Below are 27,133 nucleotides of genomic sequence, written 5' to 3' on the forward strand. Positions count from 1 at the left end.
CCTTCTTTGTCTCTTGTAATAGTTCTTATTTTAAAGTCTATTTTGTCTGGTATGTGAATTGCTACTCCAGCTTTCTTTTGATTTCCATTTGCATGGAATATCTTTTTCCCTCCCCTCACTTTCAGTCTGTATGTGTCCCTAAGTCTGAAGTGGGTCTCTTGTAGATATCATATGTACAGGTCTTGTTTTTGTATCCATTCAGCCAGTCTTTGTCTTTTGGTTGGAGCATTTAATCCATTTACATTTAAGGTAATTATTGATATGTATGTTCCTATTACCATTTTCTTAATTGTTTTGTGTTTGTTTTTGTAGGTCTTTTCCTCCTCTTGTGTTTCCTGCCTAGAGAAGTTCCTTTAGTGTTTGTTGTAAACCTGGTTTGGTGGTGCTGAATTCTCTTGACTTTTGCTTGTTTGTAAAGGTTTTAATTTCTCTGTGAAATCTAAATGAGATCCTTGCTGGGAAGAGTAATCTTGGTTGTAGGTTTTTCCCTTTCATCACTTTACATATGTCCTGCCACTCCCTTCTGGCTTGCAGAGTTTCTGCTGAAAGATCAGCTGTTAACCTTATGGGGATTCCCTTGTATGTTATTTGTTGCTTTTCCCTTGCTGCTTTTAATATTTTTTCTTTGTATTTAATTTTTGAAAGTTTGATTAATATGTATCTTAGATGCAAGAGGGAAGAGATATGGGAAAATATGTATATGTATAACTGATTCACTTTGTTATAAAGCAGAAACTAACACACCATTGTAAAGCAATTATACTCCAATAAAGATGTTAAAGAAGTTTTAAAAAATTGAAAAGTCAAAAAAAAATATATGTATCTTGGCGTGTTTCTCCTGGGTTTATCCTGTATGGGACTCTCTGCGCTTCCTGGACTTGATTGACTATTTTCTTTCCCATGTTACGGAAGTTTTTGACTGTAACCGCTTCAAATATTTTCTCAGACCCTTTCTTTTTCTCTTCTTCTTCTGGGACCCTATAATCCGAATGTTTAATGTTGCCCCAGAGGTCTCTGAGACTGTCCTCAATTCTTTTCATTATTTTTTCTTTATTCTGATCCCTGGCAGTTATTTCCACCATTTTATCTTCCAGCTCATGTATTCATTCTTCTGACTCAGTTATTGTGTTACTGATTCCTTCTGGAGTATTTTTAATTTCAGTAATTGTGTTGTTCATCACTCTTTGTTTGCTCTTTAGTTCTTGTAGATCCTTGTTAAATGTTTCCTGTAGTTTTTCCATTTTGTTTCCAAGATTTTGGATCATCTTTACTATCATTACTCTGAATTCTTTTTCAGGTAGTTTGCCTATTTTGTCTTCATTTATTTGGTCTTATAGGTTTTTACCTTGCTCCTTCAACTGTATCATATTTTTTTGTCTTTTTTTTTTTTTTTTTTTTGATGGGTAGTGCTGTATTCCTGTCTTACTGGTGGTTTGGCCTGAGAAATCCAGCACTGGAGTTGCAGGCAGTGGATTGAGCTGGGTCTTGGTGCTGAGTTGAGGACCTCCAGGACTCCTCACTCCAATTGATATACCTTGGGGTCTGAGGTTCTCTTTTAGTCCAGCAGTTTGGACTCAGAGCTCCCACCACAGGAGGTCCAGCCTTTACTTTTGCTCCCCCTTCTCTCCCTCCCACTCCCTCAGGACCTGCACAGTTGGAGGGATCCTCAGTGGGCAGAGGATCAGGCCAGGTATCTCAACAGGTTCCTGGGGGCCCAAGTGGGCAGGAGAAACCTGGCCATTCTCTCTTTTGACCCTGTGCCCTTCCAGTGGTTCCCCAATTTCCACCTTCAGGTGTCAGATCCCTTCTCCTCCCGCAGCTGCCCCTCAGGGGCGCCAGTCCCGTTCCACCTCCATTCCTCCTCCTCCTTCTCTCCCCCCATGCCCGACGACCTACCCAGTTGCTGGTGGTTCCTCCCATCCCCTTAGGTGTCTGTGGTCCCCAACTGGTGCCTGGTAGGTGCCCTAGTTCTCTTTCTTTTATATATTAGTTTAACATTGTCTCCCTAAGAAAGAATATGTAAGGACCAGTGGTCTTCTAAATATCTATAAAATTTTATGAAAATTGTTCTGTTCACCTTCTTCATAAAGACATTGTGTGCAGTTGTCTCCAAATAAAAATAGTTTGATTCAGCAGCGTGAAAACATAGCTTTTATTATTAGAATTAATAATAATTTTAAATAGACTGATTTCATATTCAGGATTTTTCAAAATTTTTCTCTTTCAGTTTGGTAACACTTTGTAAAGGTCTTAGACATTACTAATGCAGATTATTCGTTTGTAAATCTATTGTAAAGATATTGCTTTCTTATTTATATTTATTACTTAAAAACTGTAATTGCTATTTTAGCAAAGTAAAATATGTTTTTAAAATAAATGTCTTGTATTAGTTCATTTACCCTCTATTATGTCTCACATGTAGTTACTGTTATTACTATACCTATATTAAGAAGGAAAAAAATCGACACAGATTTATTCAGTTACTCAGAGCTGCAGTTAGTAAGTGGCCAAGTTCAGGTTATACATAGGCCTTTTAAAATATAGAACTTGCATTCTTAAGCAATATTAGATTTTGGTTTTATTTTATTTTACATTACTTTTTCTCCAGCTTTATTGAATCATAATTGACAAATTCTCTTTTGTTTTTTTGTTTTTTTATCTTTATTAGAGTATAATTGCTTTACAATGGTGTGTTAGTTTCTGCTTTATAACAAAGTGAAACTGCTTCCCACTAGCTGTCTACCTTACGTTTAGTAGTGTATATATGTCCATGCCTCTCTCTCACTTTGTCACAGCTTACCCTTCCCCCTCCCCATATTCTCAAGTCCATTCTCTAGTAGGTCTGTGTCTTTATTCCTGTCTTACCCCTAGGTTCTTCATGACATTATTTTTTCGTAAATTCCATATATATGTGTTAGCATACGGTATTTGTCTTTCTCTTTCTGACTTACTTCACTCTGTATGACAGACTCTAGGTCTATCCACCTCATTACAAATAGCTCAATTTCTTTTCTTTTTATGGCTGAGTAATATTCCATTGTATATATGTGCCACATCTTCTTTATCCATTCATCTGATGATGGACACTTAGGTTGTTTCCATCTCCGGGCTATTGTAAATAGAGCTGCAATGAACATTTTGGTACATGCCTCTTTTTGAATTATGGTTTTCTTAGGGTATATGCCCAGTAGTGGGATTGCTGGGTCATATGGTAGTTCTATTTGTAGTTTTTTAAGGAACCTCCATACTGTTCTCCATAGTGGCTGTATCAATTCACATTCCCACCAGCAGTGCAAGAGTGTTCCCTTTTCTCCACACCCTCTCCAGCATTTATTGTTTCTAGATTTTTTGATGATGGCCATTCTGACTGGTGTGAGATGATATCTCATTGTAGTTTTGATTTGCATTTCTCTAATGATTAATGATGTTGAGCATTCTTGCATGTGTTTGTTGGCAGTGTGTATATCTTCTTTGGAGAAATGTCTATTTAGGTCTTCTGCCCATTTCTGGATTAGGTTGTTTGTTTTTTTGTTATTGAGCTGCGTGAGCTGCTTATAAATTTTGGAGGTTAATCCTTTGTCAGTTGCTTCATTTGCAAATATTTTCTCCCATTCTGAGGGTTGTCTTTTGGTCTTGTTTATGGTTTCCTTTGCTGTGCAAAAGCTTTGAAGTTTCATTAGGTCCCATTTGTTTATTTTTGTTTTTATTTCCATTTCTCTAGGAGGTGGGTCAAAAAGGATCTTTTGTTTTTAAATCTCTAATAGTAATACACAGCTGGTAATAAAAATGCCCCTTTTTTTTCCATTCCCAGTTACTACTTCCTTTATGCCTCCATCTTCCTCTTTTAAAAACTGTCTCCACGTTTCTAACTAATGTAGTTTATAGAGCTCTGTCTTTATTTTTCACAGTTAGACATTACTTATTGACTTACATTATAGAAGAGGATTTAGCTTGTAGAGTTCATCTTGCCTTTGGGACTCTACTTCTATAGCCATATTCCTAAAATACTAATATCCGACTTCCTGGTTAAGTCAGATTTCAGTGTTTACATTTTTATGGTTTTGCAAGTATTGCAGTTGAGCCATTGTCAGAACTCTCACACTTAATTGGTATACTAAAGATACTAACGCTTCATTTTTCTTACTTGATACATTTTATTACAACAAAATTAATGATTTCTGTTCAATAAAGGATACCATCAACAAATTTGCAGTACGTAACAAAACACATTATCCTCAGAGTCCCTATAGAGTGTGAAAAGTAAGAGCAGTCTGACAAGATTTGTTACATCTAACTGTAAGCATCACAATTGTCAGTTTAACACTTCATTTCTTTTATGAGTTTTCTTTATCTTGGAATTACTTCATTCACTTCAGTTGCTTTATTCTGTATACTTATCACTAAGTCAGCACCCAGATGCTTACAAAGAACTGCAAAATTATTTTCAGTATGGCCCAATACTTCATATCCATCTATAAGTTTTATTGTTTTTCCCTTGCTGTGTCCCTCTGGGACCTCTCTGTCCCCCTGCTCCCATCTGACCTGGTTTTCCACAAAGCCTACTCTACGTATGGCTTTGAAACATTACTGTTTTTTCGTCATCCTGAGAATTTTCTTCCTCTGACTTCCCTATTGGATCTCATGTCTTCCTTTTTGGTGCTTACTTCCTAATTTTGGTGGAGTATATTCTCTAAGAGATCAGAAGTAAAGCATTTAAAGACCTTATATGTCTAATCATGACTTGACTTTACATTAAATAGATAGAGTCATAGGCTGGAATTATTTCATCGGCTTTTAGTTTTCTACGTTTATCTTTAGAAATGGCCTGCAAATTTTGTATGTAATCTTCTTCCTTCTCTGGAAAGGGGATCTGAATGTAGGTCTAAAGTGTCACTATGATCTTGCCTGACTTGCTGTGGTGTTTTTCTTCCTGTGTTATGTGGAGTAATCAGAGAGCCCTTACAGTCTGAAAACCCATAGGTTTCAAGTCTGAGACATTTCCCTTCCTGTATCTTTCTTTGTTATTTCTTTCTGGAACTATTAATTGCTGGTTAAAACTTTTGATGATCAAATATTTTCTCGTGGTCAGGGGTCAGCAAATGCTTCTGTAAAGGGCTAGATATTAATATCTTAGGCTTTGGCAGGCTGTAGAGTCTCTGGTACAACTTCTCTAACTCTGCCTGCAAAAGCAGCCATAGAAAACACCTGAAGGAATGGGCGTGGCTGTGTTCCAATAAAACTTAAGAAATACAGTCAGTAGCCTAATTTGGTTTGTAGGTAATCATTTCCCAACCCTGATCTTGATCCACATCCACTTTACTGAAATCATTAATTTTAATTTTTATAATTTTCCAAATTATTGCTTTGGATTTACTAGGCAGTATAACTCAAACAGCATTTGCATAAACAAAACAGAACAAAAATATAGATTCGTTCTTTTCATTGGTACAACACTCTTTTAAAAAAACTTTTTTTTGGCCAGATGTACCAAATGAAGGACTTGAAAATAATATTGACAGCAACATTCTAATTTTAATGTGAATGATTCTAGTATCATATTAGCTTATAGTTCAAGGGGATTTCTTTTTTATTTTCTAAATAATTTTAAGTACACTTTTGTTTGTTTGTTTGTTTGTTTGCGGTATGCGGGCCTCTCACTGCCGTGGCCTCTCCCGTTGCGGAGCACAGGCTCCGGACGCGCAGGCTCAGCGGCCATGGCTCACGGGCCCTGCCGCTCCGCAGCATGTGGGATCTTCCCAGACCGGGGCACGAAGCCGCCTCCCCTGCATGGGCAGGTGGACTCTCAACCACTGCGCCACCAGGGAAGCCCTTAAGTACAGTTTAATTGAATTCCCTAGAGACATCTATTAAGGTAATCATGATCATTTTTTCCTAGTCTCCTGGGATATAATGTGGTGATTATATAACATTATTATGTAATTGATAGGCTAAATCTAGGTTAATCATGGTGTTTGATTTCAGTTGCTTAGAATTTAAGATTTTAACATATATATTTATCTTACTGTTCCTATACAAACTTTTTTAAACATATATGTAATTGATTGATTGAATCCATGCTTTGTGTATATGGAGCCTATATGAAAAAAATGTACTCAACCTAGGTGATCAGTAACGGATGTTGACTTACCCCAGATAGTTTTACGTTTTTTTAATCTCTTCTCACCATGAGACATTTGAATTCAAAGCTTACAAAGAGGGCTTTCCTGGTGGCGCAGTGCTTGGGAGTCCGCCTGCCGATGCAGGAGACGCGGGTTCGTGCCCCATTTCGGGAGGATCCCACATGCCGCGGAGCGGCTGGGCCCGTGAGCCATGGCCGCTGGGCCTGCGCGTCCGGAGCCTGTGCTCCGCAAATGGGAGAGGCCACGACAGTGAGAGGCCCGCATAACGCAAGGAAAAAAAAAAAAAAAAAAAAGCTTACAAAGAGAAAAGAAGTCATTAAGACAAAAGTAGATTAAAAATCCAGAAGTGGTCGGTGTAAATAAGAAATGCTAGATTAGATAGTAATAATAAATATCTGCCAAGGATAATGTAAGATATATTGGTCAATTTTATGCTGAGTAGTCTACCAGTTCATATTTTGTGAGGTTTGATTGTTCAGCTATTTCAGTTTTTAATTTCTTTATACATACATATAATAAATTCCCATCACCCAAATTAGGTTTTAGATATACTGTTAACCTAAAAAACTTTAAAATGCATGTATGAATTATATAATGTGCAATTAGCTGTTTTTTAAAGCTTGAAAGAACTCACTGGTGAGTTATGTTATCCCAGAGCTTTATTTGGATGTAATTTTTTAATTCTTTCAACATTTTCTGCAGTTATTGATTTATTCATATTTTCTCTTTATTGAGTCCATTTTTTCTTTATATATGTTTAGAAAAAACATTAACTTAATGAGATTTCAAATTAATTAACCTATGTGTGGGCATGATATTGATATTTTCTTAAAGTATTCTACATCTCTTTTAAATATGTTAGAAATGTAGGGATCTAGAATGACAATTGTTTTTATTGTCTTTGAAAGTTAAAATGTTCAGTCACCTGGAAACATTGTAAAATTCTTTTGAGGGTTACCTGCTCAGATTACCTCACACTTGAAGGTGGTTTCTCAGTTGTTTCTTTGCAGAAATAAATAGCACTTTTCAAACCCAGATAGGTATTATTTAATTGGCATAAGTCCAAAGGCAATTATAGCATAAATTCACCTTGAAGATTATTTGAGAATTCTGATATTCCTCAGTTTAGACCTCTTTGTCAAAGAAAGCCTTGATATTTTTTGTTCCCGTATATATTTGTGAGTCTGAATTTTCAGCACGTATGGCCATTAAAATAAAAATAAAACTGGTTAAATAGAAACAATTACATGTGCATTGTCATTTTTCAAACTCTTCCACATTTTCAAATACTTATTTAAACTTCATTTTAGCATATTTATTTTGAAAATCACTTTCGACTATAATTAAATTTTACTCTTGCTTTATTGTATAACTTGTATTAATTTCCTTTTTTCTGATGTGGTAATCAACTTTTTGATAAAAGAATTGTAGGAGAAATATGTCTTTGTAATACTGTTTCTGTATTATATATAAATAATAACTGAATTTCAAAGGGATAAAATATGTTTCCTACGAAATTTTGTAACTTTGAAGATTATATGGCATTTTTTCCCCAGGAAAGAATAATAATTATCAGATTCCCAAAGGAGACTGATGCACAAAAAAGTTTTAGAATCACTGATTTACTTTGTGAGACTTTAATAATGTTCCCATTGATTAAATATTTTAGCTCTTATTTTTCCTCTAATCTATATTAGCTAACACTTTTCAGGTAAATAAAAGCATTCCTAGCAGTAGTTATTACAGTACTTTTTCAGTTAATAGAAATGTCTCTGTTTTTTACCATTTAGCATGATTTTTATCATCTGATTATAAATTATGTTAAGTAATAGTCTTCTACTGATATTTTAATAAGAGTTTTATTTGTTTTATAATCAGGACTGGACAGTGATCTATAGTATAGAATTTGACATTTCTTTAATTCATGATTTTTTTCCTCCTTTGAACCATGTTAGCAATGAAGCATATTCATAGATTTCCTGGTAGAAAATGAATTTCTAGATTAAAGAAGCACACAATGATCATAAGGCAAATACAATAAATTTTTCATTCATGATGGACATATGGTATAAAACAAACCCACCATTAGCTAAATTGATGAAGAGAAAACAGAAGGCATAAATATTCAAACTAAGAAATACCAAGGATAACCATTGAAACATAAGAAATTTATAGAGGCTACTTTGCAGACCTCTATGCACATAAATTTGAAAACCTCAGTGAAATGGATAATTTCTTAGGGAAATACAGCTTAACAGAATTAACCCCAGTAGCTTCAATAGGGCAATTTCCTAATCAAGAAGATTATTAAGGAACTAGCACAGAAGTGCCAGGCCCAAATGGTTTCACAAAGGAATTCTACCAAACCTTCAAAAACCAGATTGCCTCATTGCTCTATAAATCATTCCAAAGCAATAGCAATGAGGAAGAATTTTAAATTCCTTTTAAAAAGCAAGTATAACACCAATAGCTTAGGCTCCTTCTTCTCTTTGCTGTGGTTTTTCATCCTTTGCTTTCGTTCCCATAAGCCTCTTGACAGGGAGGAAGTGACATGATTGTGTGAGAGATCATATGCTGCTATGTGGTGAATTATTATTTTTCTTTACTCAAGTTATTTTAAAGCCTCTGCATTCTCTGTCATCAAACTATAGTGAGGGTGTTATTTGTGTAGAATGTGATTTTTCATTTTGGTTTGTTGATACTTGATTATTACTCGTTAGAGGTACATAGACTGAATTTGGGCTCATTTTCACTAGATGTATAATGTTACTGTTCCACTGTTGGCACGTTTTTAATCCTTATGCCTTTGTAATGTACACACTTGCTTATATTAGAGTGTGACTTCTTTTCACATTTATTGCTTTTTGCTGTGAATGCTACTTTGCTTGAAAATTATAATTCACCATCTTTATTTTTCATGATTTTCTCATGTAGCTTTTTCTCTCCTTTTATTTTAAAACTTTCTAAGTCATAGTATCTATGGCATAAGGTTTGATGTGGAGTAAATGATTTAATGTATGTAATTTTCTTGTGCTTTTTAGAACTTTTTGAGTTCTGTCCTGATTAATTGTTTTCCATTGCATGATGATTTATTTGCATGATGAAATAACCCATGATCACATGACTTAGTAACTCAGTAACATATAGCTTATGGATGGCAGTTTAGAACTTGCTTCAGATCCCTCTGTTCCTTTGGGATCTACTCTCAGCTAGCAACCATTCACAACTTGTGATAAATGAGCTAGGATATTATTCTCAAGTGTATTATATGCTACTTCGGAAATCTCAAAAGGCCTAAAACTGTTGTCTTAGTTTTTTGTAGCAGGAAGTACAATGTAAAGGACTTGCTTTTTATCTTAGATATCCCAAAACATCATAGAACATTGTCATCCAGACCTCCGAAATTTCACCAGTGCAGTAAACCCCTTAATATCTGTAGAGTTTCTCCAGTAGTGTACTGGTAAATGTTTAACAATCAGCTCTCAAGGGAAAAAAACAAAGTAGCGGTTTTTAGATATGTAAATTCTTTCATGGAAATAATCCCACCATGGCTGATTTCAAATTATGAAAGGGGCATACCAAAATGTGTACTTGTGAAGAACTATGCACGTTTGGATCTCATAAGCTGTTGCAAGCCAGCTCCAAGAAATATCTTTTATATTCTGACAATGAATTACTAGGTTATCTAGGATACTTGTAGCATTCTGCTCACCAGGATCAATATGGTGTTATTGATAGTAGATTGTGTGTGATATTCTGTAGACCACACATAAGAACATCATATGTGATTTTGTGTGGCATATCAAAGAAAATCAAAGTCTGTGTGGATATATTATGATAGAAGAAGAGAATTAATCTGAGTTCTACATTGAATTTGTACTGCTGGCCTTAACATATAAAAGCAAACCGCTTTTGGCCTCCCCATCTTGGAGTTCAAGAAGGAAATTTTTGCCAAATCAATTGCTGCATGCTAAGTGCCAAAGACTGTGCTAATCTGAGTTATTCCATATGGGGCACGGCAGTTTTAATTAAGATTACCATTTTGATAACACTGTAATTCTTTACATCGTCATCCACCATGATTCATATGGTTTTAACCAGAGGCCGTATAAGTGAACTGAAGGGGATATAATGGGGCCAACCACAATGAATCCTTCAATTTTTTTTTTTAAATGTAGGTACACTGCTAATTGCTATATTATATATTGATATATTTTATAACTAAAACCAAATACAGGTACAGTAAAACTCTGATTTTTATTTTAATTATAAATGATAATTATTTGAAAAGAAACCTTTGGTTCAAAGAAGTTTATCATAGAGCTATCTTTTAAATAGTAAGAGTTACAAACAGTTTTATATATTATTTTTTCATAAATATAATTCTCTCCACAATATTTTGTCTTTCTTCATTCTCATAGAAATGTTCAGAAGACAAGCTTTCATTTTTTTAACTCTCATCAAGCAAAGAACATATCTCAAGGGTCAAACTCAATGAGTATTCACCAAATTGAACACAGTACTGGAACTAGCACCCAGGTCGAGAGACAGGGCATTATTAGGCTACCAGAAATCTTTCTTGGGTACCACATTACACTTAATACCCCCAGCAATAAAGATAACTGCTATCCTGACTTCTAAGAGCTTAGATTAGTTCTGCCTTTTTTGTTATTAATAGAACCATACATTATGTACACTTTTGTTTCTGACTTCTTTGTCTCAACATTTTACTTGTGAAATTTATCCATGCTGTTGCATGTATTAATAGTTGCAAATCATTCCTGTTACTGTGTTGTATTTTTCTGTAAGTATGTTACATTTTAGTCAATCTAGAGATTTATAAGTAACAATAAGGAATACTTTTTCAGATATTTGTTGGCTTTTTAAATATCTAGTACCTTTTGCGAATATCTGCTTGAGTCTTTTGTACATTCTTCTGTTGGATTTTCTTTCTTTCTCCTATAGTAAATTTGTTTTGGATGTCATTTTTTTGTTAGATATATATACTGCAAATGTTTTTTCCACTCTGTGGGTTGTGGTATCTTTTGCCAAGTATTAAGATGGTAATAAAAGTTTGATTAAAAGAGGAGCTCTTAAAAAATTGTATTTACATGTATTCCATCCTTCCCCATTTATTTTCTTAAAGAGATGATTTTATCCCTTGATATATTCAAGAACGAGCATATTCTTTTTACCAGTATCTAAAAGAAAAGCTTTTTCCCCATTGCCTCTCCGTTATCTGAATTATCAGACTATTTTGCCCAAGAGAGGCCATTAGTATACTAAGTAGTTTTTCACCAAATAGGTAAAATTCAGATATATTAATTTTTAGTAAACCAGCATATTGTTGATATTGTTATCAGTAATGGTACCAACTAATTCCTAAATGTCAACACTTCAGGCAAATTATTTCATATGTTAGATTCCATTTCCCCAAGCAAATTATAATTGTCTCCTCTCACCTTATTTTTTAGTAGATGAATTGAGGATTCTGTCATTTTATGGTTGAATGCATATACATGTGTGTCTGTATCATGCAGTGACACACACATACATATAATTTAAAATAGCGATTTACTAGAACTACCATATGACCCAGCAATCCCACTACTGGGCATATACCCTGAGAAAACAATAATTCAAAAAGAGTCATGTACCAAAATGTTCATTTCAGCTCTATTTACAGTAGCCAGGACATGGAAGCAACCTAAGTGTCTATCAACAGATGAATGGATAAAGAAGATGTGGCACATATATAAAATGGAATATTACTCAGCCATAAAAAGAAACAAAATTATTTGTAGTAAGGTGGATGGACCTAGAGTCTGTCATACAGAGTGAAGTAAGTCATAAAGGGAAAAGCAAATACCATAAGCTAACCTATATATATGGAATCTAAAAAAAAAAAAAAAAAAAAAAGTGGTCATGAAGAACCTAGGGGCAAGACGGGAATAAAGACACAGACCTACTAGAGAATGGAGTTGATCATACGGGGAGGGGGAAGGGTAAGCTGGGGCAAAGTGAGAGAGTGGCATGGACATATATACACTATCAAATGTAAAATAGATAACTAGTGGGAAGCAGCCACATAGCACAGGGAGATCAGCTTGGTGCTTTGTGACCACCTAGAGGGGTGGGATAGGGAGGGTTGGAGGGAGGCACAAGAGAGAGGAGTTATGGAGATATATGTATAGGTATAGCTGATTCACTTTGTTACCAAGCAGAAGCTAGCACACCATTGTAAAGCAATTATACTCCAATAAAGATGTTTAAAAAAATAAAAAACAATAAAATAGCAATTTACTTGAGGATAAGTACAAATAATATTTCAGGCCTGTAAAATATTTAATTACAGGTATGAGTTTGACAGCATTTATTACTGTGATATGCAACAAGTGTGTAGGATTGAAATATAAAGATGTTAAATTTCCTCTAAGCAAAGGCATTGGTCTTAAGACTTTTAACTTCTTATATCCATACATGCATAACTATTTTCCGCTTGACAAAATAAATTGGAAAAGTGTGGGAAAGGCCATATGGAGCTATTTGCCATTAAATACTTTAAGGCACTACGTTTTTTTCAAAGTATGCCTTAATAATAATCATTATTAAAAGAAATCATTAAATAGAAGTATAAGTAGGAGTGAGAATAAAACACAATAGGGAATTAGTAATACCAGGATCATTTAGGTTTTGCAAATTTAAAATGTCTAGTCTTTGAAAGTAGCCTAATATTTCCTGCAAATTGCATTAAAATAATTGTACAAATTCTTTTCTTCTACATTGACTTCTTTTTTTGTGTGACTAAGTAATTTAAGAACCAAAACAAATGTTCCTTTGAATTATTTTTCAGTTTCAATCCATTCCTTAGGGGCCATTTTTTTCTTTCTTTCTCTATTGCTTGAATTGGAAATTTTAAATCTAAGGCCAAAATGTTCTCTGGTGCATTAGAAACATATTTTTCCCTTATGCTTTTGAGTTTGCCTAGATGGATAAGATAAAGTCATAAAAGAATGGAGGGATAAGATGTTTTTAGAATTGTCTAACATACAGCTACTCCTCTAAATTGAAGAAGTACTCTTTCCAAGTAAAATTCTCTTCATATACACACATACACATATTCATGCATAAAAATCAGCTAAATAAGTCACATGAGACATTTTCCTTCTTAGAGTTTTATTTCAGAAAACATAAAAACCAGCTGAAAGGAAATGGATTGCAGAAAATATACAGCTAATTTATTGTCAAATTCATTCAAGTTAAAGGGCTCAGTGGAGCCAGCAGTCATCAAGAGGAAGAAGGGAAATAAAGTAACAGAAATATCTACAGCGTATTATTTAACCAACAGAGAAATGTAATGGAAGAAAAGTGTGGGAGCTCTGAGTGGGGGGCTCCCTCTGGAGTGTGTTAGGGCCCTTGTCCCTCTGTTTTATAGGAGAATGCAACTGGGCCTCCAGTCACTTCATTTGGACTGGAAGCATTCATTTGGAATGCTTCTAATCTCTGTGATATAAAAATAACCTGTGATAGAGTCCTGCTGAGAGCAAATGTATACAGTGTCCAAATGACTATACTAATCTTCATGTTGGCACCTCTCACATATTTTTTGGACATTTCATTCTAGTCATTTTGTTAGAAGGAATACAGCTGGTTTTTATTCATTTAGCTAATGAATCAGCACATTTAAATTAATCTTCTTGTAGTTTAATAGCTTCCTTCTCTAAAGTTCCAAACAAGAATTTCTTCATCTGAGAATTTATTTCAGAAACTTTTAGCCCTTTAGAAACAGGCTAACCAATATCTTGGAAACCTTAGAACAATTTACAGTTTCAAAAACAGCATCAACATATTATGATCTCACTATTCAACACAGCCTACTTTTCTTTCCTAAGTTTATCCTTTGAAGGTAGGATAGACAATTATCTTGTGTTTTTCTTCAAACTTTTAAATGCTGTATAAAGATCCTTCCATAAAAGACTGCTAGGCCTAACACTACTTTTTTGGAAATCATTAAAATTTCTCTAATGGTTGGTACAATTTGTGCAAACTGAAAATGTCAGCAAGGAAAAAAAGAATTACTAGAAAGAATTAGAAACTCTTCAAAACCAAAAGCAACCTAAGATACATTTTCTTTGTCTAAAACTTGAATTCTCTTTAAGTGACGAATTTCATTGCCACAGAGAATTCATATTAAAAAATTTTTTCTTCAGTCTTGTACTCACAAATGCAACAGGAATGTAGCAAAAGATGAGGTTTCTTTTTCCATTTAGGAAATCCTTACTTGAAGTAAAATTCTGATAAATCCATTTTTATTTAGAGTTTTTTTTCTGCTTCACCCAAAGTAACATAACAATAAAGTCTAAAGTTTTTTCTAAGAAAATTTTTATTGCCTTTATGCACCTGGGCTTCCATTGTCATAGGTTATTTTGTAGGACAATGGAATGTAGCCCTTTCCTTCAAGGGAATGTTCAGGGTGTGGGTAGGAAAAGGTGGAAAAGTGGTGCTGAGTTTCTATTTTCACAGTGTTGAGGATATAGCATTGATCTGTCTGCTCTTCTCCATCATTCACTGACAGACTGCCACTACCTGACAGACCTAGTCCACATAACTTAGTAAGAAGACATGACCAATAGTGTCAGGGAGGGTAAAAATACTTCTGATCAATGCAAGAGAACAGTAGTGCCCTTGAGCATATCTGAGAGATCGCCTAATACCTCTGTATCTTGAATCTGTATTCTGTATTTCAGATATATTGCGGGTGGACTGGGTGCTCAATACCAAATAACTGTGACTATTTTTAGATATGAAAGAACAAAAAAATGGAATTTCCTCGTCTTAAAATATTACAACAAGAGATAATGTATCCCCCCACCCTGCCAAAAATAGCTTTGCTATGTCAGATACAATATAATTTAGTTCTTTGGGACTTTTTTTCTGATAACAAAGTAATATAAAATCAATGTAAACATTAAAAAATATAGAAATTAGTATGTCAAATTCACCTTCTCAAAACATATTTTTCGAAAACTTGACTCTTGTATAGAATGAACATGTCAAAAATTTTTAACTCATTAATGAAGGAACCAGTAGGAGTTAAACTGTAGTTACCAGTGTAACTGAGTATTTTTATACATTTTTAAAAAGAGAATATTAGAAGATTTCTAGTTTAGATATAAAACTTGTTAATGTTTTACAGGGCAGTAAAATCCCACTGGGCATATCTTTTCTCCCAGACAGAAATCTCCAAGTGACCATGTCACTTCTTAGTTTTTTGAGCTCAGATTAGATGGTACATCACAACATCAAACACAGGTACATTCTTCTAGAGAATTTAATAACCCTTGACTGAACCTATGAAAACAGTACTCTGGTACGACATTGAAAGAACATCATGTACTTTCTTTTGCCTTTTTTCCAAATTTTGGATAGTTTTTCTTAATAGTCCCCCCATTTTGCTAAATAGTCTCTAAAGAATGTTCTTGGTCACAAAGGTTGACCACATTATGGTTGGATGACTTATTTGTATAGTTACAGTAAGAGGTGTTCATTGACAATTTAAGTCTCCATTAAGCACCCAGTTTTGCACCGTTTTGAGTAACTACTGAACATCTACTGGAGAATTAAATCTGTCTAGAAATTTTCATAAAGAAGTTCCGTTTGGATTTTTACAGGATTATGTTGTTTGTTCTTTTATACCAAGGCTAGGAAACAAAGACCAATAAAGTCTCTCCTGTAAACTTTGGGGAATTTTACTTTCTTTGAGGTATATAAAATCTGTTAAGGTCTCTGGTCAGGAAGGACCTTCCTTACTGGTGAGGCTAGAAATGTGTAAGAGGTAAGCGGGCTAGTTTACCTGAGAGGCCCCTGTGAGCATTGACTCCATGTGGGAGCTTTTTCCTTAAATGTGGGCTTGACATATTCTGATTAAGTGAGGAGCATCCCCAATATGACCCTCTAGGTATGACCTTGGATTCACCATTGATATCTCCAATTAGACCTTAGTAAAAGGATAAGCGATTTTTATTTAACTCCTGCAAATATATTTTCATGAAAAGTGCAGACACTCAGAAGAATGTTTCTGAAATATGAGGGATAAAAGAGACTAGTAAATTGAGGATACACATAGATTAAGAGGAAGAGAATGAGCTTACTTATATACCCATCAGAAAATAGAGCAATGAAATTAAATCAGTAATATTGCAAACAACCACAAATTCCTCTTCTTAGTTCATTCAGCCCAATGGGATTAATTCTTTTACCTCGTCTTAAGTCAGCTGTCTATAAAGTTTTCTGCTTCTAGATTTGGAAAAAAAAAAAAAAATAGCCTAGATATCCAGATTGAATCTCCTGGTACAGTCTGACAGTTTTCTAAATTATGGCAGTTTTAAGCTCCAGAGCCTGTAACTGTGAGTCTATTCCTTGAAGTATCAGTAGTTTTAAAACACCTTGCTTACTGCTTTCCAGGAGACTGAGCATACCTTTCTTTGCTGAAGAGAACATTTCTCTATATTCTATATAGAACCTTCAGGCAAGCATGAGATAAAAGCAGAGAACATTTGTAGATGAGTCTGAATGACTGTACTTAATTTATTACAGAATCAATGATATCAGTGTGGAGAGGAGTGCAATCAATAATTCACTGGGGCGCAATGAATAATTCTTTCATAAGAATTTTATCAGTGTTGCCTCTAAGAACATATTAAGGACAGCGAGGGCACTGACAAAACTTTAGGGCTTTCAAATCCATTTTGAAAATTGTAAAATCTCTGAAATATTTATATAAGTCACAATTTACTTGTATAAAATCATCCTTTGGTTTGAAATGTCTTTCCATGCATCTTTTATAATAGTGTTAAGCTAGCCAAGAAACATGGAGCTTATCAAATGAATCTAATTTTTTCTATTTCCCTTTGGATTAAGATGAAAAAACAAGCCTGTTTTGTTCCCAGAAACTCTCTGAGAGCTCTAAACTTAGTTTTAGATATAAAAGACGTGCATTTTTTCTGACTAAAATTAGCATCTGATTTAAAGGAAAACAAAAAAGATTAGCAAGCCAGATTTCATCATTTGATTAAAATAGACTCCTCGGTGTCTAAGAGCAATTAACCAATGTGGCAATATAATGTTTTAAGTAAACATGAGAGAAGGAACCTTAGCTCCTTCAGATATGAGCAATACATCTTCATTGTTTAAATATCAAGGACATGACAGAGTCAAAACAGAAAAACAGCAAATTATGTAGTTATTCTGATGAGGCATGAAAATGCAGACGTTTGGACACACTGTTTTAATACCCCTTGTTAAGAAATGACAACATACTTCACTTGTCATATTAACTGATATCCAAATTCAGTTTTGCATTATTATGTGGCAATTAAAAATGCATAAGCTCCTTTTAAAATGTATTATTGATAAGGCCATCAATACTAACATGCCAAATTTTTCACATATTTCTTTGCTTCTTTTTAGATTTATTATTTGCAGGCAGATTATTTCCAAGGTAAATAAAATCAGCTTCTCTCAAACCTTCTAAAACTTGCTATACACGTTCAAGTGTTTCTCTTTACTTGATTTTGTATATTCTGAAATGACCAGACAAATTTACTTGTGGAGAAAACTACTCTCTTTTTTCTCTTAAAATCAAGAACTTATCGCATACATACAGAGTCATTTTTTCCATGCCATTATAATTCCTGGTCTAATCTCAAAAATTAATATTAATTATAACTTTCAGTCAGTGTAAGTTCTATCGCAAGGAGGAAACTGGAAGGTAGTGATTGGTAACTGACTGTTAATGCCAAGCATGTTGACAGACAGCAATGGATCCTGAGCAAAATAGTGGGCTACCTACTGATAGCCACACCCCTTTTATTCATTCTTAATTGACTAAATGGGCATGTTCATTAACTTGGCCCCCAAGAATGGCCACTCTCTAACATACTAAAGTAACAAAAAAGGTGTGTACATATATGTGTGTGTGAATATTTATATATAATTCAGTCTTAATTTTATACAGAAATAAAATTCAGTCTTAATATTTTATGAAGTATCTAAATATTATTTATTAATTGATTTAACATTTGTCCAGGTCCTTAAGTTAAGTAAGAATATTGGATGTTATATTAAGCTTACATACCAAAATGGTATTGAATACTTATTAATTCTTAATTAGTAATTAATACTTATCAATTCCTAAAATACTAGCGTAAAGTTTTAGAAGTTCAGTTGTTTTTGTTCCCAAAGTTTCCCTAATTCTTGGGTTCCCTAATACTTGGTTTATGTGACCTTCATTAGTCTCTATAAGCTAATTAAACAAAGCCCCTTCAAGTTAAGAGATTTTATAATTCAGTATATTGCTATAACATGAAAGAAGGAAGAATTTCAAACTCATATCAAGAGGTACAGGTGTTTCCTAATTATAAACACACAGATATGTAGAGCTTGCAAGTTCGTTTTTATAGCCGCAGCCACAAATTAAAAATAAACACAAAACAATTACAAAAAAATCACGGCTGTCTCAAAGGGCTGTTCTCCTTTCAGTGGGCAAGAAATGTTTTCTTCATTGAGTTAAGTTCACAAATAGAAAAGAACACAAACAAAATAAAAAACTAAATAAGCAGTTTATCATCTCTCACATGACTGAAAAAGAAAAAATCCCCATCACCTCAGTAAATATTGTCAGATGTTCAGAATGTAAAACTAGAGTCCTAATCATTGCTGCTCCCCAGTTAGAAATAAGTTATTGGCCATACGCAGACCAGAATCAGAACCAAACTTGATCAAGTACCTGAAACAAAATGAAAACAGAATTGGGGAGAACACGAACAGGAGCAAGGGTGAAAGGGGAGAATGGGGGGTAGCTTAAAGTACTGTTGGCATTTTGGCACTTGGAAATAACTCTAAGGATCCGCCCTACACCCCAATAAAATGTCAAAGGTTTAACACCCATTAATGAGGAAATCACTAAAATGAAAATAGTAAAGCTTACTCCAAGAGCATTTGAGAAGCTGAGAATTTATAGGTGTATAAGAAGGTAAACCCCAGGGGTAAGACAGGAATAAAGACACAGACCTACTAGAGAATGGACTTGAGGATATGGGGAGGGGAAGGGTAAGCTGTGACAAAGTGAGAGAGTGACATGGACATATATACACTACCAAACGTAAAATAGATAGCTAGTGGGAAGCAGCTCCATAGGCATAGGAAGATCAGCTCAGTGCTTTGTGACCACCTAGAGGGGTGGGATAGGGAGGGTGGGAGGGAGGGAGACGCAAGGGGGAAGGGGTGTGGGAACATATGTGTGTGTGTGTGACTGATGTACTTTCTTATGAAGCAGAAACTAGCACACCATTGTAAAGCAATTATACTCCAATAAAGATGTAAAAAAAAAAAAAAGGTAAAGGAGGAGTAGGAGGAAAATGTTGTAAGGGTTAGATGGTTAATTAGGTACAATCCTGGTTAACGTGTTACATGGCAGTAAATCCATAACCTTTGGGCTAGTCTTGTTTACCCAAAGAAATTCAGAAGTTAATATGTAACGTCACAGTTTGTAGACTACGATTAAATAATAAATAGAAAAGTAAAAAAACAGATACATTCTCTTGGATCCTAGAAAATGAAAAGATCCTTATTAGAAAAGGTACACGATGACATTAAAAGGGCATACTATATTCTAGTTTGTTTTGTTTTTTCTTTTCCTATTTGCACATTTGTATATTATTCCTTAATATCTTGTACTTTCAAGTGCCAGAGATTACTGTTTGGTGTATAGATTTTTTTCTTATATATATACTTGGGAACTTTGTATGGGATCTTATAATATGCAGTTTAAGAGCCTCACACTTTTCATGGTGGGATATAAACTGCCTATTTCATGTTAGATCTCCTAATTCATTAATATGGCCAAATGATTTTGCAGATTTTCCATTTTATCCTAATGTGTCTCCATTCATTATATTATTACATCATATATACACAGTAAAAATTTAAATTCTTAATGCTTTTAATTTTAGATTAAAGAGAAATAATTTTAGAACATAAATATTTCTAAATTTTCAATCATTAGTATAGTGGGAGGTATTTTTCTCTTTTTTGTGTTATTTTTAGTTGAGGCATCTGTCTCAGTGGTCAGTGAGTAAATGATTTGTTAATACGTGAATCCTTGAACTGCGTTCATTGTGTTTACCATTTTGTATGAAAATGACAAATATACTTGTGTTCAACTGGTTTCTCAGTAATCGTGTATATTCACTTACTTTTTCTTTAGTTTGCTTCCTCACCCAAGCAAGAGAAGCCATGTCTAGTGAGACTTGTTCTCTACAAAGTTGCTATGCATATCTGAAGGCTAGCAGTAATGTTATGATTTAACTAGAAATTCTTGAGATGAATAAGGAAGTTTTGAATGTTGGAAAAGGATGTGCAATAGAGGAGTGGAAGGAGAATAGAAAGGGAAAAGAGGGAAAAGGAAAAAAATATTTCATATTGTAAAAGCTCAGGAACAAGTAAAATTAAATATATACTATCATCCCTACCTCAATAAATTCATTATAGGTTTATTGCAGAGTCCTTTTGTAATCTCTACATATAATTTTAATCTGTAGGAAAAAATTATATTGAAAATGATAAACTTTTATTCTGCCCTTTTAATCCATAAAAGGAAAATATTTCTTAAATAGTTTTAAATTGCCACCATTACTTTAAATTTATATTTATAGCGTTTATCTCCTGATATTCTTGAAATCTTTGGGCTACTAAATGAGATTTTATAATCTCTCCTTCTAAAATATGCACACATTTTTTTCATGTTATAGAATTTATTAGGATGGTTCTTTCTATTCAAAGGAATAATTTTTCCCAGACATATTTGTACTCACTAAATTGCTGGGTTGCTCTGATTCTGCTTCTCAATACTACCAATCCCAATCTAAAACGTTTATCCTGAATCCTGATGCTAAACTGGTCTTTCTATGCCAGACATTTTCCATTATGGAGAAATCTGTTACACATCTCATTGGTTTCCTACAGTTTGGTTTCTGTTTGTTCCTCCAAGTCTATCAAATATATCTGTATATATCCTAATGTCAATTATGGACTTGATTAAAAATAATTTCCCTCAAAGGGCTCCCCAAAGATTTCCATATAAATTAGTGTGCACTATTCAATACTTGTAAGTTCACCTGTTAGGTGTATTCCCTCTCTGCTCTCACCCAAAACAGGCACATTGCTATGTGTAAAAATAATGCATTATATAATTTGAGCTTCTTTGATTTTTAGTATTACTAACTTTACATGATATATTCTGGGATATTATGGCTTAGTATTTTGTTAGTAAAAATAGAAATATATAAATGTTTCCATGTTTTTCCTTGAAATTAAGAACCAACTCCCTCACAATGCATTGCATAGAGTGTAACAAATTTACAAGTTGACATATTTCACAAAAAAGGACCCAAATCATTGATATCTGGGTGCCTAGAACTTATTACTAAATATTTGATGAACATCAGCATGCTCGTTTACTCCAGAAGCAAATTAACTAAACAATTCCTCACTGACAAATACGCTAAAATAAAATAATTTAGTTTTTACTTGAGCAGTGTATTTTGAACTCAAGCTTCATGTTACTTTTCTACACTTTATTAATATTACTTTCCATGTTCTCTGTTATAATCTAAATATCTTTATTACTTTATTATATTTTTATGTGTTTAAGTTTTACAGATACCCTATATATAAAAGACAAAACACAACTGTTGAAATACAGACACTTGGGTTTTAGTTGCTATTATGGTGTGTACAGGTTAATACAAATATACTTTAATATTTATCGTGCCTATAGTTATTTCCTTTGGGGGTCTAAAATGAGCTCTCTTATATTTTCATTTCTTTCCTCATGCTTCATAGTTTGTTTCATTTTTCTATTCAAGAGTGATTGTATAAAATAAATCTAAAACAGTGTTCAACTCTATTTGTATATGAATATATAATTAATATATGTTACACAATATAAACGAAATATTTTTGTGAGCCTGCTATGTGCAAGTCCCTGTGAGAGGCTTTAAGGAGATTAAGAGAGAAATAAAACCCTCTTTAAAATATATACAATACATTAAATGAAATATCATTAATATAATTTTTAATTTTACACATTGGAAATTGAGGTAAATTGCTAGGCCTGCTTCTTGGGTCCACACTTGCCAAATCAGTCACACCCAACTTTAGGAATGCTTCATACAATTCCTTACTGCCTCACACTTTTCAGCGCTCTACATGTTTCAAGGAGCTTTCAAATTCAGTGTTTTATTTAACTCTTACATCCTTGTGAAGGAAAGTAGGCAGAAAAAGAAACAGATTCAGGGTTGTAAAGTGACTTGTTTGGGGCCAAAAACAGAGTAACAAGTGCCCGTGAACTTACTTTTGACTTTGAATCCAGGTTCAGGTCTTTCTTCACATAACGTTAGTTCCTTTTTCAAAAATACATTGTTTATGCTGAAAATGAAACTGTTGGTGGTTGCCTGGGGCCACTTCTCTTGTTCACTCTCAATGGCATCTTTGTTCCCCAGTAGACAGGACATTGACATGCTTAAAGGACTGTGTGTGAGGTACAATATACAGACACACAGGAACCCAAATTTCAGATTTGATATTTTCTCACACTAATATTGAGAATTTGGACAAGTGTAGATTTCTCTGGTCCCATTTCTCACTCTGTGGTGAAATGAAGAACTGTTCAACTAAATGTTTGTTCAAGTCCATTCCAGCCAGATTATTGTTTTACAAACTGGTTATTACTCTGTTACAAAATTGAACTTGGCAGCAAATTGATGGGTCTTATTTGTCAACAAGTCATGGCTAACTCTTCATTTCTGTATGTTTCATTATGCAGGTAAATATCTAAAGTGTACTTAATAAAATGATAAACCTTCAGTGTAGAGAGAAGGTCTCAATGGGAGAAAAACTGTGTGTATAGTCAAAGCACTCATATATGCTGGAGAATATCTTGAAACACATGTAATTATTCTAAAAATCAGTGTTGACCTTCTCTACAAATACTACTTCCTAACAGTAAATAAGATAAATCATTTATTTATGAAAAGCTAGTATAGCACAATTACTGACTTTTGTTACAAATTTGAGATTAAAAATGTCCCAAATCTTGCAGAGTGTGTATTTTAAATATCTTGAATTGCTAGTCTTTTGAACAAGAATGTTTCTTTTCAAAATACCCTCAGCCTGATATATTGTTACTATGACATGTCAAACTGAGTTACATCATGTAATAAAACATACTTAGAAGGGTACATTATTTTAGAGTACAGTAGTCTCCCCTTATCCGAGGTTTCATTTTCCATGGTTTCAGTTAACCCATGGTCAACCAAGTTCCAAAAATATTAAATGGAAAATTCCAGAAATAAATAACTCATAAGTTTTAAATTGCACATCATTCTGAGTAACATGATGAAATCTCATGGTGTCCCAACCAGGACATGAATCATCTTTTTGTCCAACATATCCTGCCCATTAGTCACTTAGTAGCATCTTCATTGTCAGATCTACTGCCTGATATCACAGTGCTTGTGTTCAAGTCACCCTTATTTTACTTAATGACCCCAGTGCACAAGAGCAGTGTTGCAGGTAATTTAGCTATGCCAAAGAGAAGCCATAAAGTGAAAAAGTGAAAATTCTTGACTTAATGAGGTAAGGAAAAAAATCATGTGCTGAGATTGCTAAGATGTACAGTAAGAACAAGTCTTCTGTGAAATTGTGGCAAAAGAAAAAGAAATTCGTGGTAGTTTTGCTGTTGCACCTCAGAGTGCAGAAGTACAGCCACAGTGCATAAATGCTCAGTTAAGATGGAAAAGGCATTACATTTGTGCAATAAGATATTTTGAGAGAAGTAGAGACCACATTCACATAATTTTTATTGCGGTATATTATTATAATTGTTCTATTTTATTGGCAATCATTGTTTTTAATCTCATAGTGTGCATAATTTATAAACTAAACTTTACCGGGGTATGTACCTATAGGAGAAAACATAGTATACGTAGGGTTTGGTACTAGGCTCACTTTCAGGCATCCACTGTGAGTCTTGGAATGTATCACCCTCAGGTAAAGGGGGACTACGGTAGTATTCTTCCAAAACTTAGGAAAAAAGCATTTCTTATAAAAGATACAGATGTGCATATCTTAAATTTCCCCACCTGCATCTTTTTCACTAGAAAAAAATCAATATGCCATAAGTATATAAGCAAATCATATGTAAATTGAGGTATCACATTAGCATGTCTTTATCAGACTTTTTAAAACATTCCTTACTGAGAAATGGCCTGTATGAAACATTTTTTCTTAGAAAACATAAGATTTTGGTAAGGAACATTTGGAAAATTGAGTGTTTAGAAGAAAGTGTCGTCACTTCCTTCACAACAGGTACACGTTGTCAACAAGGATTACTTTTCATTCCTTGTTTGACAGCAAGTTAATCCTGTCTGCCTCTTCAGTGCAGAGCAGTTCCATATGAAACCCATGAGGAAACATACAAGCTTGCACTCACAGAAGATTTAGACGTGATGACAGTTTATTTGCCCTAATTTCTAATTTGTCTCACTAAGAAACTTTATCTCTGATTAGATTTCCTGTCTTAAGTGAGGCCAATATGTAGAAAAGATTATATACCCCCTTATCAATTTAAAATTCCCATTGTTTCGATGTACATTTGCAGTGGATTTGCTATGGCCAGATTTTACATTTCTAGAGACTCTTATCAAGACTTACATTTAAGGACACAAGTGTAGAAATTTGGAAAACTATTTCTAGAAATATAAAGAGGATAATATTGAAATAGCTTTAAACTCTTGAAGATACTGAATAAAGCAAATATGTAGTCTTCTTAACATTGTTTAAAAATTCAAAAAATTACAACATGTGAGCGGGAAGTGGAAAGGTTCTTCTTACCACTTAACTATTTCCTCAAGTCCTTACTAGTCTTGGTAACTCTCTGATGCCTTTAAAAATAAGGTTTTATTTGTCTTTTATTAGCTTTGCTAATTATTCTTGACAAGAAAATTGGTCCGATATTAGCAAACCCCCCTTGCAGGATGCACATGTCTCTTCTGAAATTTAAAGATAAAACATTAATTACAAGAGGACTTGAAGATTTCAACTATATCAATAAACATGTACAATCAAGGCTTCTGGTATTATAATAGGCAAAATTGAGTAATTCATTTCAAATGACTCAACTGTATTTCAAACTGCACATATGGGGGGAAAAAGTCTCATTACTTAAAGCCACACCGTATTTTCCACTCAAGCCATTTGTGGATAATAAGAGGAACACTTTATAATGATAAAATGGAATTCATAACAATATTAGGTGTGTATTCACATAGAAAAATAGTCTCAAAATATGTAAATATTTTCAAATGTTGAGTAAAACTTGAGTACTTAGAATCAATTCCACTTGGTCATGGTGTATAATTCTTTTTATACATTGTTGAGTTTGACTGCTTATGTTTTGTTAAGGATTTTAGTATCTATGATTGTGAGAAATATTGGTCTGCAGTTTTCCTTTCTTATAATGTCTTTGCCTGGTTTGGGTATTAGGGTAATATTGACCTCATAGAATGAGTTAAGAAATGTTCCCTCTGTTATTTTCTGGAACAGATTGTAGAGAATTGGTATCATTTCTTTACATATTTGGTAGATTCACCAGTGAACCCATCTGGGCAAGGTACTTTATCTTTGAAAAGTTATTAATTAGTGATTCAATTTTTCTAATCCATTTAGGCTTATTGAGATTGTCTGTTTTCTCCTTGTGTGTCTTTTGGTGGATTGCATCTTTCAGAAAAAGTAATTTTCTTCTAAGTTACCAAATTTGTGAGCATAGTGTTGTTTATAATATTCCTTTATTATCCTTTTAATGTACATGGGATTGGTAGTGATGGCTAGTCTTTCACTTTTGTATTTGTAATTTGTATCGTCTTAACTTTTTTTTTTAATTCTTAGCATTTGAAACACTTATATTACCTATCTGGTCTTTCATATTGTCCACTTTTTCCATTATATCCCTTAGCATATTAATCATAGGTGTTTTAAATTCCCAGCCTTAAAATTCCAGCATCTCTGCCGTAACTGAGTCTGGTTCTGATACTTGTTCTGTCTCTTCGGACTGGGTTTTTTGGCATTCAGCGCACCTTTTTACTTTTTGTTAAAAGTCAGACATGCTGTATCAAGTTAAAGACTGAGGTAGGCTGTTAGCTTTATGTTTAACTGGCTAGGAGTTAGGCTGGGTTTACTCTTTGCTGTGTCTGTGGTATCAGAGGCTAAATTTCCTGTAATATCTGTGCTTTTATCTCCCATGTTTTCTTTGGGTCTAGAGTCCTTAAATAAGGTCTAAGACTTGTATGTATATGTTGTAATCCCTAACTGCTATACAAGAACCCTAGTAAGGTGTGGAAGAAGGGGAAGCATTCTGTATGCCTGTGATTAGGTCTCAGTCTTTTAGTGAGCCTGAGTTGGGTATTTCTCCTCCCCCATATCAAAGGCTAGAGAAAGCTATATTTGCATATTTCCCTTCCTCCAGGTATGTTCAGCTTTGGTAAAACCCCAGACAGTTAGGCTCAGGTAAAATAGATTCTCTTGAGGGCAGTTCTCTTGTTAAAAATCATAGGGAGCTCTAGGCATATTTCAAAACATACTTTTTCAGTTTTTCCAGCTTTTTTTGGTGTGAGGACTGGAGTGATGATTTAGAAGCTCCTTACATATTAGATGGAAAATCAAAAGTCCTTGCCAGGGGCTTCCCTGGTGGCGCAGTGGTTGAGAGTCCGCCTGCCGATGCAGGGGACGTGGGTTCGTGCCCCGGTCCGGGAAGATCCCACATGCCGCGGAGCAGCTGGGCCCGTGAGCCATGGCTGCTGAGCCTGCGTGTCCGGAGCCTGTGCTCCGCAACGGGAGAGGCCACAGCAGTGAGAGGCCCGCGTACCGCAAAAAAA

Source organism: Lipotes vexillifer, unplaced genomic scaffold (assembly GCF_000442215.2).
Source record: "Lipotes vexillifer unplaced genomic scaffold, Lipotes_vexillifer_v1.1 scaffold489, whole genome shotgun sequence".
NCBI classification, from domain to species: Eukaryota; Metazoa; Chordata; class Mammalia; order Artiodactyla; family Lipotidae; genus Lipotes; species Lipotes vexillifer.